Source organism: Leptonychotes weddellii, chromosome 7 (genome assembly GCF_054177405.1).
Source record: "Leptonychotes weddellii isolate Sample4059 chromosome 7, ASM5417740v2, whole genome shotgun sequence".
Lineage (NCBI taxonomy): Eukaryota > Metazoa > Chordata > Mammalia > Carnivora > Phocidae > Leptonychotes > Leptonychotes weddellii.
Genome location: NC_138375.1, coordinates 63247379 through 63264596, shown reverse-complemented (window position 1 = coordinate 63264596; position 17218 = coordinate 63247379). Strand labels below are relative to the sequence as shown.

Sequence of the window (17218 nt, the reverse complement as noted above, 5' to 3'; positions counted from 1 at the left end):
TTTCCCATTTAGTAGGCTGCCTATAAATAACCATTGTTAAACTATCTTTCCTAGAAATAGAAAAGTAAGTTGAGAAACAAACACAACTTAATCCAACTATTTGAAGGGCAAAGTCTTGATTACTCTTTCAAGCCCACTGGAAAATTTGTTTTATATTCTCTCATATTTGCCTTTATAAAAATGCCTATAAAATGCCCTAAAAATGTTTCTTAAAATTCCTCATAAAACAAACTTCTAAAATTATATAGCCTGCATTTCCTTTCAGTAAAATAATTATTTAACAAAATTTTGGTAATTATTATCAAACTTGAGTTATAAATTCAATAATACAAACTTTATGACAAAATGAATTTATGACAGACTATGACAAATACTGCTAGAAAGCTATTTTGTATATGTTGGAACCAATTACATTTTAACTTAAAGATTTTATTTATTTGAGAGAGAGCAAGAGCGAGAGAGATCACAGAGGGAGAAGCAGATTCCCCGCTAAGTGGAGAACCCGACACAGGGCTCAATCCCAGGACCCCAGGATCACGACCCAAGCTGAAGGCAGATGCCTAACCGACTGAGCCACTCAGGCGCCCCTTAACTTAATTTACTAACATTATCTCATCTTTCTATTTTTAGCTAAGACAAAGTAAATATTCCAAGAGATTAATAAAGTATCTACTTTGAATAACAATCTAAGCTTGGTCTTAAATTATTTCTTATACTTACAGGTTCTTTTCAATCTATCTCTAGATTTTTCATATCTCCTAGGCACAAGCACAAAAGGCTGCTTTTACATATAGACAACTGCAAAATATTCCACTAAACATAACTACTAGATACACAGTAAATAAGAACTAAGGTGGTATTATTCCTATATACTACTATAAATAAGTAGACACATTAATAAAATCAATTGCAGCAAATCAAATAATGTACTATCAGCCACTGGACTTCGAAGTTACAGGCTGCTACACAAGAAAACTTCCAGGGTATGACTACTAAATTCTGTAAATGAACAATTGTAGAAATGACAATAATAAATAAATCAGAGAGAAATTTTAAAAGTATAACTGTTAAACTTCTGAGATCAAATGGGTTTACTATCCCTAGTAACACAAAGAGATAATCTGATAAAAGGCCAAACTTACTTAAATACTATCTTTCGGGACAACTTTTCCGTAAATTATTTTAAGAGCCTTAACAAACTCAGCACTGATATAGTGAAAATTTCACTAAAAATATAAAATATATGTAATCAGAAACAGACCTTTAAGATAATCCAAAATTTTTGTATTTAAGTAGATAAAATACTGTATTTCCAACTTACGGCAAAGCCTCTATCTCACCAAAAATGGTTTAAAAAATTGTTTAAAAATTTGTTACAAAATGGAGCTCCATGTCAGGCTCCCGGCTATGCAGGGAGTCTGCTTCTCCCTCTCCGTCTGCCCCTCCCCCCATCCTCTCAGCCCCCTACTTGTGTGCGCTCTCTCTCATTCTCTTGCGTGAGCACTCTCTCGCTCTCAAATAAATCTTTAAAATAAGTAACTGCTACAAAATGCTTTTTAAAAGACTACCCAAAGAAAGAAATCTGTGAAGAAAGAATTAAATGAGCATACAGCCAACACCCTAGAACAATACTTTCTATGGTTTACTGGAAATATAACTGGCGAAGGGGGAATTAAAAGATTAAAGTCAAAGACAAATTGAGATGGAAGAATAAAATACCAATCCATTAAAAAATAGAAGAATATTCCTCAAATTTACCTCTCATTTAGATAGGAAGATCTGATTCAGATGTGGAACAACTAAGAAGGGCCCTGCTCAACCCAGCCTCCTCTGGCATGCCAAGTCAAATCAGTTACAAATAAAGAAATAATATAGGTTTATTTCCATGTCAATGAGCGAAGAAAAGTACAGGAAAAAAGGAAAATAGAAAATTCAATGTTATGCATACCAAATGTAGCAAATTTCGTTTGATGATAAAAATTCACAAAATGTGTTCAGAACAAATTAATATACCTGTGATATTTAGACACTTGTATATGTGTTAACTACAAAAAAAAGAGCTTATATGAGTGGGTTTGGAGAAACAAAGAAACAAGCATGGCAAAATGTTGATGCAAGTATAAATGTGGTTTCCTTGTACTCCATAGAAACTCAGAAATTTTCATGATAAAAACTTTGCAAGTATTTTCCTTTTCTCTGCAATCATTTGTTGAAGAACTATTTAAAGAAAGTACAAAACTCTTGAGCATACATTACAGTTCAATGAATGTTTTCTTATGTTATCCATCTGCATAACTACTACCTAGATCAAGATATAAAACATTACCATCATTTCAGAAGGTTCTCTCTTACCCCTTCCAACTCATTAAACTTCTCTCAATCCATAGGCAACCACTTTCTGGACTTCTACCCCATATTAGTTTTTCCTGTTTTAAACTACACAAGTGGAATCATACATACGAACTTTTTGTGTCTGTCTACTTTCGCTGAACACAATGTTTCTGGGATTCATTCATGTTGTTATAAATATTCTTATACATATTTTTTACCTTTCTTGGGTAGTATGACCTGGAATTACTGGGTCACAGTACAGGGCTATGTTTACCTCTAACAGTTGCTACCAGTTTTCCAAAGTGGCTGAAACAATTTTCATTCTCATTAGCAATATGTAATAGTTATCAGTTGTTTCGTATCTTCAGCAACAAGTCTGGCCATTCTGGTAGGAGTATGATGGTGACATTTCCTTGATGAATAGTAATGTGGAGCAACTTTACCTGTGCACACCGGCCTTTCGTATATCTTTTATAAAGAATATGATCACTTTTTTGCATGTTTTTAAAAACTGAGTTTTTTGCCTTTTTCTTTTTGATTTGTAATTTACGTATATTTTCTGGATTTACTTATTGCAAATATTCTTACAGTCTGTGGCTTACCTTTTCCTTTCTTAATGATATATTGAAAAACAGAAATTCTTAATTTTATGCAGTCTAATTTACCGATTTTATGTTCTATTTAAGAAATTTTTGCAAAGGTGATAAGGATATTCATCTAGGTTTTCCCTCTACACGCTTCATAATTTTAGCTTTTACATTTAGATCTATGATCAAACTCAAACTTTTGAAGACAGCACCAGGTATAAATCAAGCTTTATTTTATTACCATGTGGATATCCAGTTTATCTAACACACTTTATTAAAAGTAAACGCATTCTCTTCTTTAATTTCAGTGGAGGTTTTGTCATAAACCAAGAATGGTTTATATGAAGGGCTATTTCTAGACACTCATATTCTTACATTGATCTTTCTATCTACCTTGTTCTAATACACACTGTTTTAATGACTGTAAATTCATAGTAAGTCTTGACTTCTGAGACATTTACATTTTGATATAAATCCTGGAATCCATTTGACCAAAGGAAAAAAAAATTCTGGGATTTTCAGACTGCTTTGAACCCATAGCTCAACTTGAGGGAAACTGACATGGTAACAATATTGAGTTTCCTACTACATAAAGATGGAATATTTCTCTATTTAAGTATTTTAAAATGTCTCTGGGAGCACCTGGGTGGCTCAGTCAGTTAAGCATCTGACCCTTGACTACGGCTCAAGTCAAGACCTAAGGGTTGAGAGCAATCGAGCCGAGTCAGGCTCTGTGCTCAGCATAGGGAGACTGCTTCAGATTCTTTCTCCCTCTACCTCTGCCCCTCCACCCCCACACTCTACCTTTCTCTCTCTAAAATAAATAAATCTTTAAAAATAAAATGTTTGAACACTGTTTTATCATTTTTAGTATAGAAGTTTTCCCTAATTTTTATTATATTTATTCTTAGATAGATTATATTTTGATGTTATTCTTTTTTTTTTTTTAATATCTATTTACGTGGGGCGCCTGGGTGGCTCAGTCATTGAGCATCTGCCTTCTGCTCAGGTCATGATCCCAGGATCCTGGGATTGAGCCCCGCATCGGGCTCCCTGCTCGGCAGGAAACCTGCTTCTCCCCCTCCTACTCCCCCTGCTTGTGTTCCCTCTCTCGCTGTCTCTCTGTCAAATAAATAAATAAAATCTTTAAAAAAAATTAAAATAAAAAATAAAATAAATAAATATGTATTTACTTGAGAGAGAACGAGCACAGAGGAAGAGGGAGAAGCAGACTCCTGCTGAGCAAGGAGCCCGATGTCCTGGGATCATGACCTGAGCCAAAGGCAGATGCTTAACCAACTGAGCCACCCAGGCGCTCCTTGATGCTATTCTAAAGATACTTTTCTAATTTTAATCTACACATTTTTGGCTGCTAGTATACAACTTACAATTTTTGTATACTGGCCTGTATAACGTGTATACTGACCTTGTATAACATGTATAATGATATAACTAAATAGAAGGAAAGATACTAGAGATGAAACAAGGCTTTTCATTGAGTATGATGTTAACTGTACATTTTCTGATACTTTTTCTTACAGATTTTATTTATTTGAGAGAGAGAGAGAGAGAACACGCACAAACAGGGAGAGGAGGGGCAGAGGGAGAAGCCAACTCCCTGCTGAGCAAGGAGCCTGACACAGAGCTCCATCTCAGGCCCCTGAGATCATGACTTGAGCCAAAGGCAGATGTTTAACTGAGCCACCCAGGCACCCCCATTTTCTGATATTCTTTAGGAAGTTAAGGACATACCCTTCTACTGCTAGGTTGATAAGGATTTTTACCATGAATGGATGTTGAACTTTGTCAAATGATTTCTCCATATCTACAGAAATGATCCTATTGTTTCTCTATATTGTTCTACTAAAGAGATGAACTACACTGATTAATTTTAAAAACATTAAACCAACCTTTCATTCCTGGAACAAATTTGTGATCTATATTATCCTTTCTATGTATCACTGGATTCTTTCAGTATCTACGTTCATGATAAATACTGGCCTATAATTTCCCCCTTTTTGTCATGCTCTTGTCAGTTTTTCCTATCAAGATTATGCTAAAATCATAAAATGTTGGGAGTGATGCTTATTTTTTTCTTCAGAAGAATTTGTGTAAAAGTGGCGGTTTATCTTACCTAATTGTTTAGAATTTACCAGTGAAGCCATCTGGACCTGGGGTTTTGTAGAAAAGTTTTTATAAAGTCAACTTGTTTAATAGACATTAGGCAATTCATTTTCCATTTCCCATGTCAGTTTTGGTAAGTTGTGTTTTTCAAGGCTTATGATCTTTCATTCACTTATCAAACATTAATATAAAGTTCATAATTTCCCCTTATTAACAATTTAATATCCATAAGATCTGTATTAATGCCTCCTTTTACATTCCTGGTATTGGTAACTTGTGTCTTTTCCCATTTTTTCTTCATCAGTTCATTACAGATTTATTATTTTTAAAAAGTCTTCTCAACAAACTGTAAAACATTTGTAGTTCCTTAATTTCTACTTTTATATATACTAATTCCTTCTTTCTAGTTTCTTTGGGTTTGATTTGTTGTTCCCTTCAGTTACAAGCTTAGACTAATAATTTTTCATCTTTTTTCTTTACCAATATATGCATAAAAAACTACAAAGTTCTCTCAAAGTACTGCATCAGTTCCATTCTGTAAGTTCTGGTGCAACATTTTTGTTGTTTTTCAGATTGAAATGTTTTCTAATTTCTATTGTGACTTCGTTTTGATTAATGCAGTATTTAGAAATGTCTTGCTTAACTTCCAAACATATGGGGCCCTTCTAGTTATTTTTCTGTTACTGAACTGTAATTAATTCCATAATGATCAGAAAACATGCACTACATAATGTCCATCTCAAATGTGATACTTCTTTAAGAATTATTTTGTCAACTGTCCCAAGTGCACTCAAAGGTGTAGTCTTCAATTGTTAGATATGATGTTGTATAAATGTCAATTATGTCAAGTTGATTAATCATGTCATTCAATTACATTCCTTTACTGATTTTTTTATATAACTGTTCTATCAGTTACTTTAAATGTATATTTAAAATCTCAGCTATGAATACATATACATCTTTCCTGTTAGTTATGTTAACTTCCACATTCAAAAGCTGTATTATTAGGTGCACACATTTAAAACTATTATGTCTTCTTGATGAATTGACCCACTTATTATAACATATTCCTCTTTACTTCTTATATATATATCTTATAATATATTAATATAGCCACATCAGCTTTCCTTTGGTGTTTGCAGACAATACTCAATTCTTTTTACTTTCATCTTATTTGTATTTTTGCATTTAAAGTGTTTTTTATAAGCAGAATATAGATGGGTCTTACTTATAAGGCCTAACAATATTTGTACTTCCACTGAAGTGCTTAATCCATTTACATTTAACATAATTACTAATATAGATGAGTTTAAGTATCATCTTTCTCATTTGTTCTTTGTTCCTTTATCCTTCCTTTCTTGACTTTAGTACTGGTCAAAAAAAAATTTTTTTTTTTTTTTTTTACTATTCCATTTTATTTCACCTACTAGTTTGTTTGATACAACTTTTAGTACCAATCTTTCAGTGGTTCCCCTTGAAATTACAAAATGCACCCTTCCTATATTCTGAATGTTATTTCCTAGAAGCTCATGATACTTTATCTTTCCTAAAGAGTGTTTTAAGTTTTCTCATCTCAGGTAATTATATTACAGGTAAAGACAAAGTGTGGGTTGGATTAGAATACAAAATCTCTGAGAATTGCAGAAACACAGAAAGTTGGCATCCACTCACAGGCTCTTATCCATGCGTGCTGAAAAAATTGGGAACCAGGCTGAAGACTAAAGAGGCATCTTCCAGAGTGGAAGGAAGGTACTGTCTGCCAACAAAGGAAAAGAGTAAAATCCTACCTGGGCTCTTCACCCATAGGGGGGGAAAAAAACCCTTACACTACTGACAGAAGGACACCAATCACTGTCCTCCACTGTGGCTAGGGGAGGAGTAAAGAAGAAAGAATTTACTTCTGGAATAGAATTAGAAAATAGATCAAGGATTTCAAGAGCTGGAAATGCAAATGCAAGAAATAAAAGACACATCAACAGCGACCAAAAAAAAAAAAAAAAAAGCATTTTATGGGCTCATCAAAGGACAAGGGAGGGAAAGTACAAATGAACTTCAAGACAGGTCATGAAAAATTACCCAAACTGAAATACAATTAAAAAAAAAAAAAAAGTGTGTGGAGGACACAAAAAAGAGCCTCCAAGAATTGTAGGACTATATCAAATGAACTACCATCTATGTAATGGGATTCTCACAAGAGAAAGTGGTGCAGAAGAACTATTAGAAGAGAAATTTCCAAATATGATTTAAGAGATCAAACCTTAAATCTAAGAAAAGCTCAACAACCACTCACAAAAAGCCCTATACATGCACACCACGAGACAAATCCTTTTCAACCTGCTATGAAAACTGAACATTAAGGAAACATTTTTAATGCAGACAGAGGAATGAATTACAACTGACTTCTCATCAGAAACCATGCAAGAAAACAATATATATGGCATCTTTAATGTAAGAAAAACACCGTGAACAAAGAATTCTGTACCTGCAAAGTACTTTGCAAATAAAAAACAAAAAAACAAGAGTACATTATAGCCAACCCAAGAGATGTTACCAGTAGACCTGAACTACAGAAAGAGTACAAAACAGACATTTGATTCTACAAAGAAATGTGGAACTTTAAATTATCTTCACTTTAAGTGAATGTAGAATATATAGAAAATGTAAAATATAGTTTTCTTTATTTTTAATTACTTCAAAACAGATGTGTGTGAAGTAGCATTCACTGTCCAAACTTTCTGAGATGATGGAAACGTTCTATCTCACACAGTTCTATCTGAAAGCTAAAAGCTACACGTGGCTACTAGGCGCTTTAAAAATGGCTAGTACAGAGGAAATTAATTTAAACTTAATACTAACTACTCTAAATTCAAATTAAATAGTCACACTGGCTAGTGACATGATGGACAATGCAGGTCTAAAGCAAACATAGTAGCAATGTATTACGAGCTTATGGCATATGTAAAAATAATACATGTGACACAAATAGTGCAAAAAATAGTTAAGAAGAAATTGGTAATATACTGTTGAGGAGCTCTGACACTATATAAAAAGTTGTATAACACTGCCTGAATATAGACTGGAATTAAAGATGTGTAATACAAATCACAGAGGAACCAGTATTAAGAGTTTTAAAGAGGCGGGGTGCCTGGGTGGCTCAGTTGGTTAAGCGACTGCCTTCGGCTCAGGTCATGATCCCGGAGTCCCGGGATCGAGTCCCGCGATCGAGTCCCGCATCAGGCTCCCTGCTCGGCAGGGAGTCTGCTTCTCCCTCTGACCCTCCCCCCTCTCATGTGCTTGCTCTCTCTCATTCTCTCTGTCTCAAATAAATAAATAAAATCTTTAAAAAAAAAAAAAAAGAGTTTTAAAGAGGCAAAATAAGTATAAGTAGTGAGCTAATAATGAAGATAAAAATATAGAACATTCAGTAGATAGGTTAAATAAAAAACAACTACTAAGATGGTAAATTTAAATCCAATCACATTAATAATTACATTAAACATAAACAATCTAAACAACCTAATTAAAAAGCCAGGCTGTCAGGATGGATTAAAAAAAACAAAAGTGGGTTGTCTATACCAAAACTACTTCAAATATAAAGGCATAGATGTAAAGTAAAAGGATTTATCATGCAAACATAACCAAAAAGAAAGAGAGAGTGGAGATACGAACATCAGATAAAGCAGACTGCAGAAGAAGGAATACTGTCAGAAATAAGGAGGCATATTATATAATGATAAAGGAGTCAATTTACTAAGAAGACCAAACAGTCCTAAATATATATGCACCTAACAACAGAGGTTCAAAATTCATGAAGCAAAAATTGTTAGGAAAGAAAAAATAGACAAATCCACAATTATACTTGGAGAGTTCAACTCTTCTTGCAATGATCAACAAAACAAGTAGAGAAACCCTTAGTAAGGAAACAGACAACCTAATAAGCTCCATCAGGCAACTTGACCTGACAACTACAGAATACTTAATGTAAAATATAAAATTTACTATGAAATACACATCAGAATGCTCCACCCAAAAGCAGCAAAATACACATTATTTTGAAGTACATATGGAACATTTACCAAGAATGACCATATTCTGGGCCATAAAACAAACTTCAAAGAACTTAAAGAAAATTATACAAAGTATGTTATCTGCCTACAAAAAAAATTAAACAGAGAAATCAATTACAAAAAGACATAGGCAAAATCACCAAATATTTGGAAATTAAACAATATACTTCCAATCATGGGTCAAAGTGAAAGTCACATAAGAATTTAGAAAATATCGGGGCATCTGGATGACTCGGCTAGTTGTTAAGCATCTGCCTTCAGCTCAGGTCATGATCCCAGGGTCCTGGGATTGAGTCACACATTGGGCTCTCTGCTCAGCAGGAAGCCTGCTTCTCCCTCTCCCACTCCCCCTGCTTGTGTTTCCTCTCACTGTCTCTCTGTCAAATAAATAAAATCTTAAAAAAAAAAAAAAGAATTTAGAAAATATCAACATAACAAAATTTGGGGAGACATCTAAAGTAGTGGTTAGAAGGAAAAGATGGGTCTCAAAGCAATGGCCCAAGCTCATACCTTAAGAATTCCTAACAGAATGGATTTAAACCCAAAGCATACAAAAAGAAATAGTAAAGACCAAAAATCAATGAAACTGAAAAGGCGTTTTTTTTTATGCAATAAAACAAAAAAACTGGATCTTTGGAAAAATTAATAAAATTGATAAACCTGGACACAAACTAATAAAGACAAGAGAGGACACATTGCCAACATGCGGAATAAATGAAAAGACATCACTACAGTAGCTACAGACACTAAAAGGATAATAAACAACTCTATGATGATGAATAGATGAAACAAACTCCTTCAAAAACACAAACCACTAACACTCACATATTAAGTGATTCATGCAGTCAAAAAACCAAAAGCTTTCAAGAAGTAGATAACCCTGATCATCTTATACCTAAAAGTAACTGAATTTATCCTTTAAAACCCTTCAAAAAGAAAACTCTGGGCCAAGATGTGTTAGCTTGCAAACTCTAACAAAAATTTATGAAACAAATACCACTCATCTGAAATTTTTCAGAAAATATAAGAGGAAGAAACACTTTCAAACTCTATGAGACCAGCATGATCCTAATACAAAAAATTACATGAAAAAGCATCCTTCGTGAACATAAATAAAAAAAAGTACTCAACAAACTATGAGTTAAATCCAATCTACAAATTTATAAAAATGATAATACATCGTGACCAAATGAGGTTTATCTAGAGAATGCAAAATTGCTGCAACATCTGAAAATAAAGCAATGTAATTTATCTTATTAACAGACCAAAGAAGATAAACCATACGATCATCTCAATAAATACAGTAAAACTTAATGTCCATTTGATAAAAATTCCCATCAAGGAACAGAATGGGAACATCTTTAACTTGATAAAAGACCTCGTATACTTAATATGGTAATATATAATATATACAAAATGATACTTAATATATAATAATAACTTGATAAAAGGCCCTATTATACAATAATGAAAGACTGAAACCAATAAGTCACTTCTAAAAAATCTTATATAAAGCAAAGAAACTAGAATAGCCAGAGTGATTTTGAAAAATAGTCAGAGAAAGACAAATACCACATGATTTCACTCATATGTAGAATTTAAGAAACAAAACAAACAAGTAAAGGGACCAAAAAAAAGAGAGAGAAGCAAGCCAAGAAACAGACCATTAAATATAGACAACAAACTGATGGTTATCAGAAAAGAGGGGGGGAGGGGATGGGTTAAACAGGTGATGGGGATTAAGGAGTGCACTTGTGATGAGCACCAGGTGATGTATGTAACTGTTGAATCACTACATTGTATACCTGGAACTAATTATTACACTGTATGTTAACTAACTGGAATTCAAATAAAAACTTCAGAACAACAACAAAAAAGTAAATACTCCAAAAAAAAAAAAAAGAGTAAAGCTGGAGTACCTGCACTACCTGATTTCAAGACTTACTATAAAGCAACAAACTAATCATGACAATGTGGTATTGGCAAAATGATATGTACAAAGATCAAGGGGTTAGTCCAGAAATAGACTCAGATGTATATGGTCAACTGATTTTTTAATAAGTTAATTCAATAAGGAAAGGAAAATGTTCCTAACAAATGGTGCTAGAATTGAGAAAATGAGCCTTAGTTCTTCTCACACCACATACAAAAATTAACTCAAAATGCATGATACACCTTGTCATAAAAGCCAAAACTATAAAACCTGTGAAAGAATAGATAAGAGAGGATCTCCACAACTTTGCATTGAGCAAACTCAGAACACAAACACAAATCATAAAAGGAAAACTGATGAACTGAATTTATTTAATTTTTTATATTATTTTATTTTTTAAAATTTATTTGTTTGACAGAGAGACAGCGAGAGAGGGAACACAAGCAGGGGGAGTGGGTGAGAAAGAAGCAGGCTCCCCGCTGGGAAGGGAGCCTGATGTGGGACTTGATCCCAGGACCCTGACATCATGACCTGGGCCAAAGGCAGACACCCAGCGACTGAGCCACCCAGGCGCCCTGGATTTATTTTTTTTAAAGATTTATTTATTTATTTGAGAGAGAGAAAGAAAGAGGAGTACAAATTGGAGCGGAAGAGGAATAGGGAGAGAGAGAATCTCCAGCAAGACTCCTGGCTGAGCGCAGAGCCCAATGAGGGGCTGGATCACCTGACCATGAGATCTCAACCTGAGCTGAAACCAAGAGCTAGACGCTTAAGGGACTGTGCCACCCAGGTGCCCCTGAATTTAATCAAAATGAAAAGCTCCTCTATTTTGAAAAGTTTGGAAAAATAAAAAGGTAAGCCTCAGACTGCACTGTGTACGTATGTGTCTGTGTGGGTCAAAGGACTTACACAAAAATAAAGTATTCTTGCAGCTCAATGAGACAAACAACCTAATGTTTAAAAGTGAGCAAAAGATTTGAACAGATACGGGGCGCCTGGGTGGCTCAGTTGGTTAAGCAACTGCCTTCGGTTCAGGTCATGATTCTGGAGTCCCAGGATCGAGTCCCACATCGGGCTCCCTGCTCGGCGGGGGGTCTGCTTCTCCCTCTGACCCTTCCCCTCTCATGCTCTGTCTCCCATTCTCTCTCTCAGATAAATAAATAAAATCTTTAAAAAAAAAAAAAAAGATTTGAACAGATACTTCACAAAGGAATACGCACAAATGACCAACAGAAAATTTTCAGTGTCCTTAATCATCAGATAAATGCAAATTAAAATTAAAGTATGATAATACTACATACTCACTAGAAAGGCTAAAATTAAAAAGACTGAAATAACGAAGTGTTGATGAGGGTATAGAGCAACTGGAACTGTAAAACAGGAAACAGTGTGGCAGGTTTTTATATTTAAACATTCATTTACCGGGCGCCTGGGTGGCTCAGTTGGTTAAGCGACTGCCTTCGGCTCAGGTCATGATCCTGGAGTCCCGGGATCGAGTCCCGCATCGGGCTCCCTGCTCGGCAGGGAGTCTGCTTCTCCCTCTGACCCTCCCCCCTCTCATGTGCTCTCTCTCTCCTCTCATCCTCTCTCTCAAATAAATAAATAAAAAATCTTTAAAAAAAAAACCAAAAAACCATTCATTTACCATACAATGCAACAAATCCATTTCTAGGTATTTACAAAACATCATGAATGAATGTTCATAGCAGCTTTATCAATAACAGCCCCAAACTGGAAACAATCCATATATCTATAAATAGGTGAAATGGTCAGCAAATAGTGGTAAATCAATACCATGGACTACTACTCAACAACAAAAAGTTACGATCAGTTAAACACACAAAAGCATGTACGACTGTCAGAGACATCATGCTGAGAGAAAAAAGCTAAGTGTAAAAGAGTACTTATTATGTAATCACATTTATATCTAGAACAAATGAAACCAATTTATAGTGAGAAGGAGAGGACAATGGTTTCATGGGGCTGAAGGGTATAAATGTCACTGTATAGGGCAAAAGGGAACTTTTGGGAATGACAGATATATTCTATATCTTGACTGTAATAATGAAAACATTCTACTCTTGAATGTGGTGGTGGTGACAGGGATGTACATATTTGTCAAAACATACTTGTGTATTTTAAATACACACATTTTATTGTATGTAAATTATCCTCAATAAAGTTGATTCTTTAAAATGGAACTCTCGGGAAAATTTTAACCAGGGAATATTGGTGATGCCCTTATAACCACTAAAAAGTCAAAAACATCAATAAAATTCAATACCCACTTATGGTTTTTAAAAGTGTCATCAGAAATAAAAGAGAAAACTCATCTTAGAAAGCCAAGAACAGAAAATATTTTAACTTAATATTCTCCATTTATCAGAAAGTTTCAGCGAACATCGTAACTGATGCTAAAACATCAGAAGCATTCTTCAAAGTCAGAAACAACACATTTTTAGCTATCACTGCTATTATTCCAAATTATATAGTTAGTATACTAGCCAAAGCAATGAGAAAAACACATAAGTTATAAAAAATGAAAAGAAGGCCAGAAAGCTTGAATACTTTCAGATAATCACCAGCTCAAGTGATTAGATACATGATAAACAGAAAAAACACAAAAGTTTTCCTATAACCAGAAAGAGAGAGAGAGAAAATGTTACTGAAAGTTTCCATCCACCAGAGCAAATCCAATCACAAGATAGCTAGAAATACTAGGAAGGAATGCCATACATATGGGGGAGGAAAAAAAAACAACTATAAAACTTTGCCTAAGAATATAAAGCAAGACGTGAATAAAAGGGAAAGACATACCATATATGCATACAGAAATGAGGGGAAAGACTCAGCATCATAAAGGTCAGTTTGCCCCAATTAATCTAAAATTTCAATATAACATCATTCAAAAAAACCTAAGGATTTTTTTTTTTAAGATTCTATTTATTTATTTAACTGACAGAGAGAGAGAGAGAGGGAACACAAGCAGGGGGAGAGAGAGAGGGAGAAGCAGGCTTCCCACCAAGTGGGGAGCTCAATGAGGGGCTGGATCCCAGGACCCTGGAACCATGACCTGAGCTGAAGGAAGCCCCTTAACCAACTGAGCCACCCAGGTGCCCCAAAACCTAAGGATTTTTTATTTAACTTTTAAGCTGAGTCTAAAGTTTATCTGGAGACGAAATGCATAAGAAACAGTCAAGAATAATTCTGAAGAGAGGAAGAAATGGTTATCAAAATTTAAAATATGCATACCATTTAACCCAGCAATTCCATTTGTAGGAATCCATGTGCCAAAAATAATCAAAAGAGGAAGTTTCCCTAACAATTCACTTTAAAAATAAAGGTAGAATTAGAAGGGGAAGTGGGAGCTTCACTTTTTACCTTAACATTCCTCCAAAATGTTTAATTTTTAAAAAATTTTTTAAGATTTAAGGTTTGTAATTAAAAACTAATCAAATTAAAAAGTTGGCTTCAAATAAAGCATTATCTGTGATAGCAAAAAAAACCTAAATGTCTTTCATTAGAAGGTTAAATAATTATAGCTCATTCAAACTCATGAAATCCTACTTAACCTTTATAAAGTATCAGAGAGATCTATATATAACAAAGATGTGCAAGACATACAAACAAGAGAAAAAAACAAGTGATATACCAATGTGTTTGGTATTCCTCTCCGCCCCCCCGAAACCCAACTTCGCATGTATGTATGTGTGTTTAAAAACACATTTATAAAGATGCACAGTAAATGGTTAACTTTAGACACTGGAGTAGGACTGGAGGATGAGAAATGTTCACATTTTACCTAATAGTCCTTTTTCTATATTGTTAAGTTTTACATCAAGCTTGCATGTCTGTGGTTAATTTTCAAAACTTAAACTTATTTCATATAAAAATGACATGAATTCTAGGAGACAAAAAACTAAAAAAATAGTTAAAACGTTTATTATCTTCATATTTATTTACATACTCTTCAAATGATGTGTAGTCTTCAGCAGAGGTGGCTGCCATTTTAAGGAAATTTAACTGACCAAATAGGTCATGATAAAAATAACAATACAGTAAGCCTTTTTTTTTAAAAAACGTGAACTTCACAGAACCAGCAGACTCAAAGCAGCGTCCATGCATACGCAAAAAATTTTTACGCCTGGAGAGAGGAGTCTCCTAAACAGATTCTTCCTCCTTGCAAAAAGAGTATTTTACCTCCTCCGTTTTTCAACTTGGTCTGGGCGACTTTAAAACTCACCATTTTGAATGTGCGCAAAATGATTAACAAGCAGTAATCTCAGGGAGGCCCAAACTGAAGGTGGCTCTACCAGAGGAGTGCTCTGACCTGACATCGCTAACCGGCAGAAGCATTGATGGAATGGTGCTAATATCGGGAGAAGAGCGATTGCTATGTTTTGTACAGGGTGTCTGCGTGCCCAAGGCTCGGTGACAATCGGGAAAAATGCAAATACAGCCGGGAGAGCGACCGCAACGGAAGGTTTCGAGAGGGAGGGGGGCTGCAGGCCTGTGGCGTAAGATGGATCAGCTCTATGCGGGATGACTGGAAATGGGCAGAGAAGGCGGCTGTGAGGTTTTGGTGGGGTCACACTCATACAGCCGCCAGTGTCGGGAGAAAGATAGCGGGGTCCTTGGCCAAGGCACCAAGGACAGCAGAAGAGGCAGCAGGGAAGAGCGGCCGGTGGAGACCCCCAGATCTAACGATGCCATTCGCTGGGGGGAGCGGGCGCGGCGGCCACGGACTCGAGCGCGGCCTCAGGTCCGGGTTGGACCGGGCCCAAGAGGCGAAGAAGGCCTCTCACAGCCATCAACCCCACCCACCATGGCCGGCGCAGTGGGCAGGGACAGGCCCTGCTCCTTCTCGAGGACAGAAATTAAGAAATGGAGGGGGTGAAGGCAGCAATCTCCTCGCCCCGACCCTCACATTCCTGACATCAGAACAAGCTAGATTAAAAAAAAAAAAAAAAAAAAATCCCCTCACCGAACTGTGCAGCGGCTCCGGAGCGAGAACAGCGCTCGATCCTCCACCCGCCACCACCGCCTTCTTCTCCGCCTCCGACTCCTCCCCCGCGGAACTCGCAGCGGCAGGCGGCGGCGGCGGCGGCGGCGGAAGCAGAGGCGGCGGCGGCGGTGCGTCCCGCCCCTAGCGCCGCGGTAGAGGCGAAGGAGGAGGACACGCAAGCCCCGCCCCCGAGCAACACCGACCAATAGACTCAAAGGGCCTCTGCGGGAAAAATCCACCTATCCAATCGGAACCCGAGGAGTGGGCTCACGTCAATGGTTGGGACGTGGCAGAAAAAGGGAAATATACTCGGACTGTGTCTACTCCCCGGACCCCCTTCTGGCTCAGAAGGACTTCACCCATTGGCCGGAGAGCGGAAGGATGAAGCTACACTCCCCCCAACCCCGGCCCGTCTGGGCCCACCTCCTTTCCCTGCAGCACTGCGACGTTCGGGCAGGGGGCGGGGCACCGCGCTGGGGCTGGAACAGCACGGCCTTTTGTGGTTTGGGCTGGGAGAAAAGGCGGGGTCTCAGGGAAAGGGAAGGGGGTGTGGAGAACTAAGAGAAGGGCTGGCGCAGCTAGACTTTTTCAGAAATCCCAAAGCAACAACCAAAATGGAGGCATTAAAATCAATCCTAACTCGACTGGAAACCTGACTAAGGTTAAGGTCTCCTGTCATAAAGCTCAATCCGTTGCAGTTCAGATATGGGTGGGACAAGAAAAAAATAGAAGGGCACGTTTGCCCACCCTGACTCTATGCACTATCTAGTGCCTTTTCCCCTCCCTCCCTGCAGTGAGACTCTTGCATCCTCATTTCATATTCTCTTGGGGCGGGGGATAGGGGATGCCTGCGTCTCCTCTCTATAGCCCTGGGCTGACCAGAACCTTCCAGTTTGCATCTAGAGGCTAATCGGCTGTCAAGCCAAGAAGTAACAGCTCCCATCACATGCAACCAAAATAAATACAACAGCTGTAGTCCCTGGACATCTTGCTTAATTTAAACACGGGTAACAGTTTACTAATCATGTCAGTGATGCTAAATTGTTTCTTCGTCCCCCACATGTCCTTTTTCCCCCCCATCCTGAACATGTCTGCTTCTCTGATTACAGTCCTGCTCTCCTCCCACCTTATTCCCCAACCCCCTCAACTCCTTCCACGTACACGCCCAGTG

At 36.8% G+C, this 17218-nt stretch overlaps 1 protein-coding gene across 1 annotated transcript in view; it reads right to left on the bottom strand.

The window, feature by feature from the left end:
- PJA2 (praja ring finger ubiquitin ligase 2) overlaps positions 1-16166 on the bottom strand; it is a 71215-nt gene extending 55049 nt beyond the window's left edge. The window contains exon 1 of the mRNA XM_031020767.2: positions 16027-16166. The gene's annotated coding sequence lies outside the window, so the exon portion shown is untranslated. The remainder of the gene's footprint in view (positions 1-16026) is intronic.
- Between the last annotated feature and the right edge of the window lie 1052 nt (positions 16167-17218).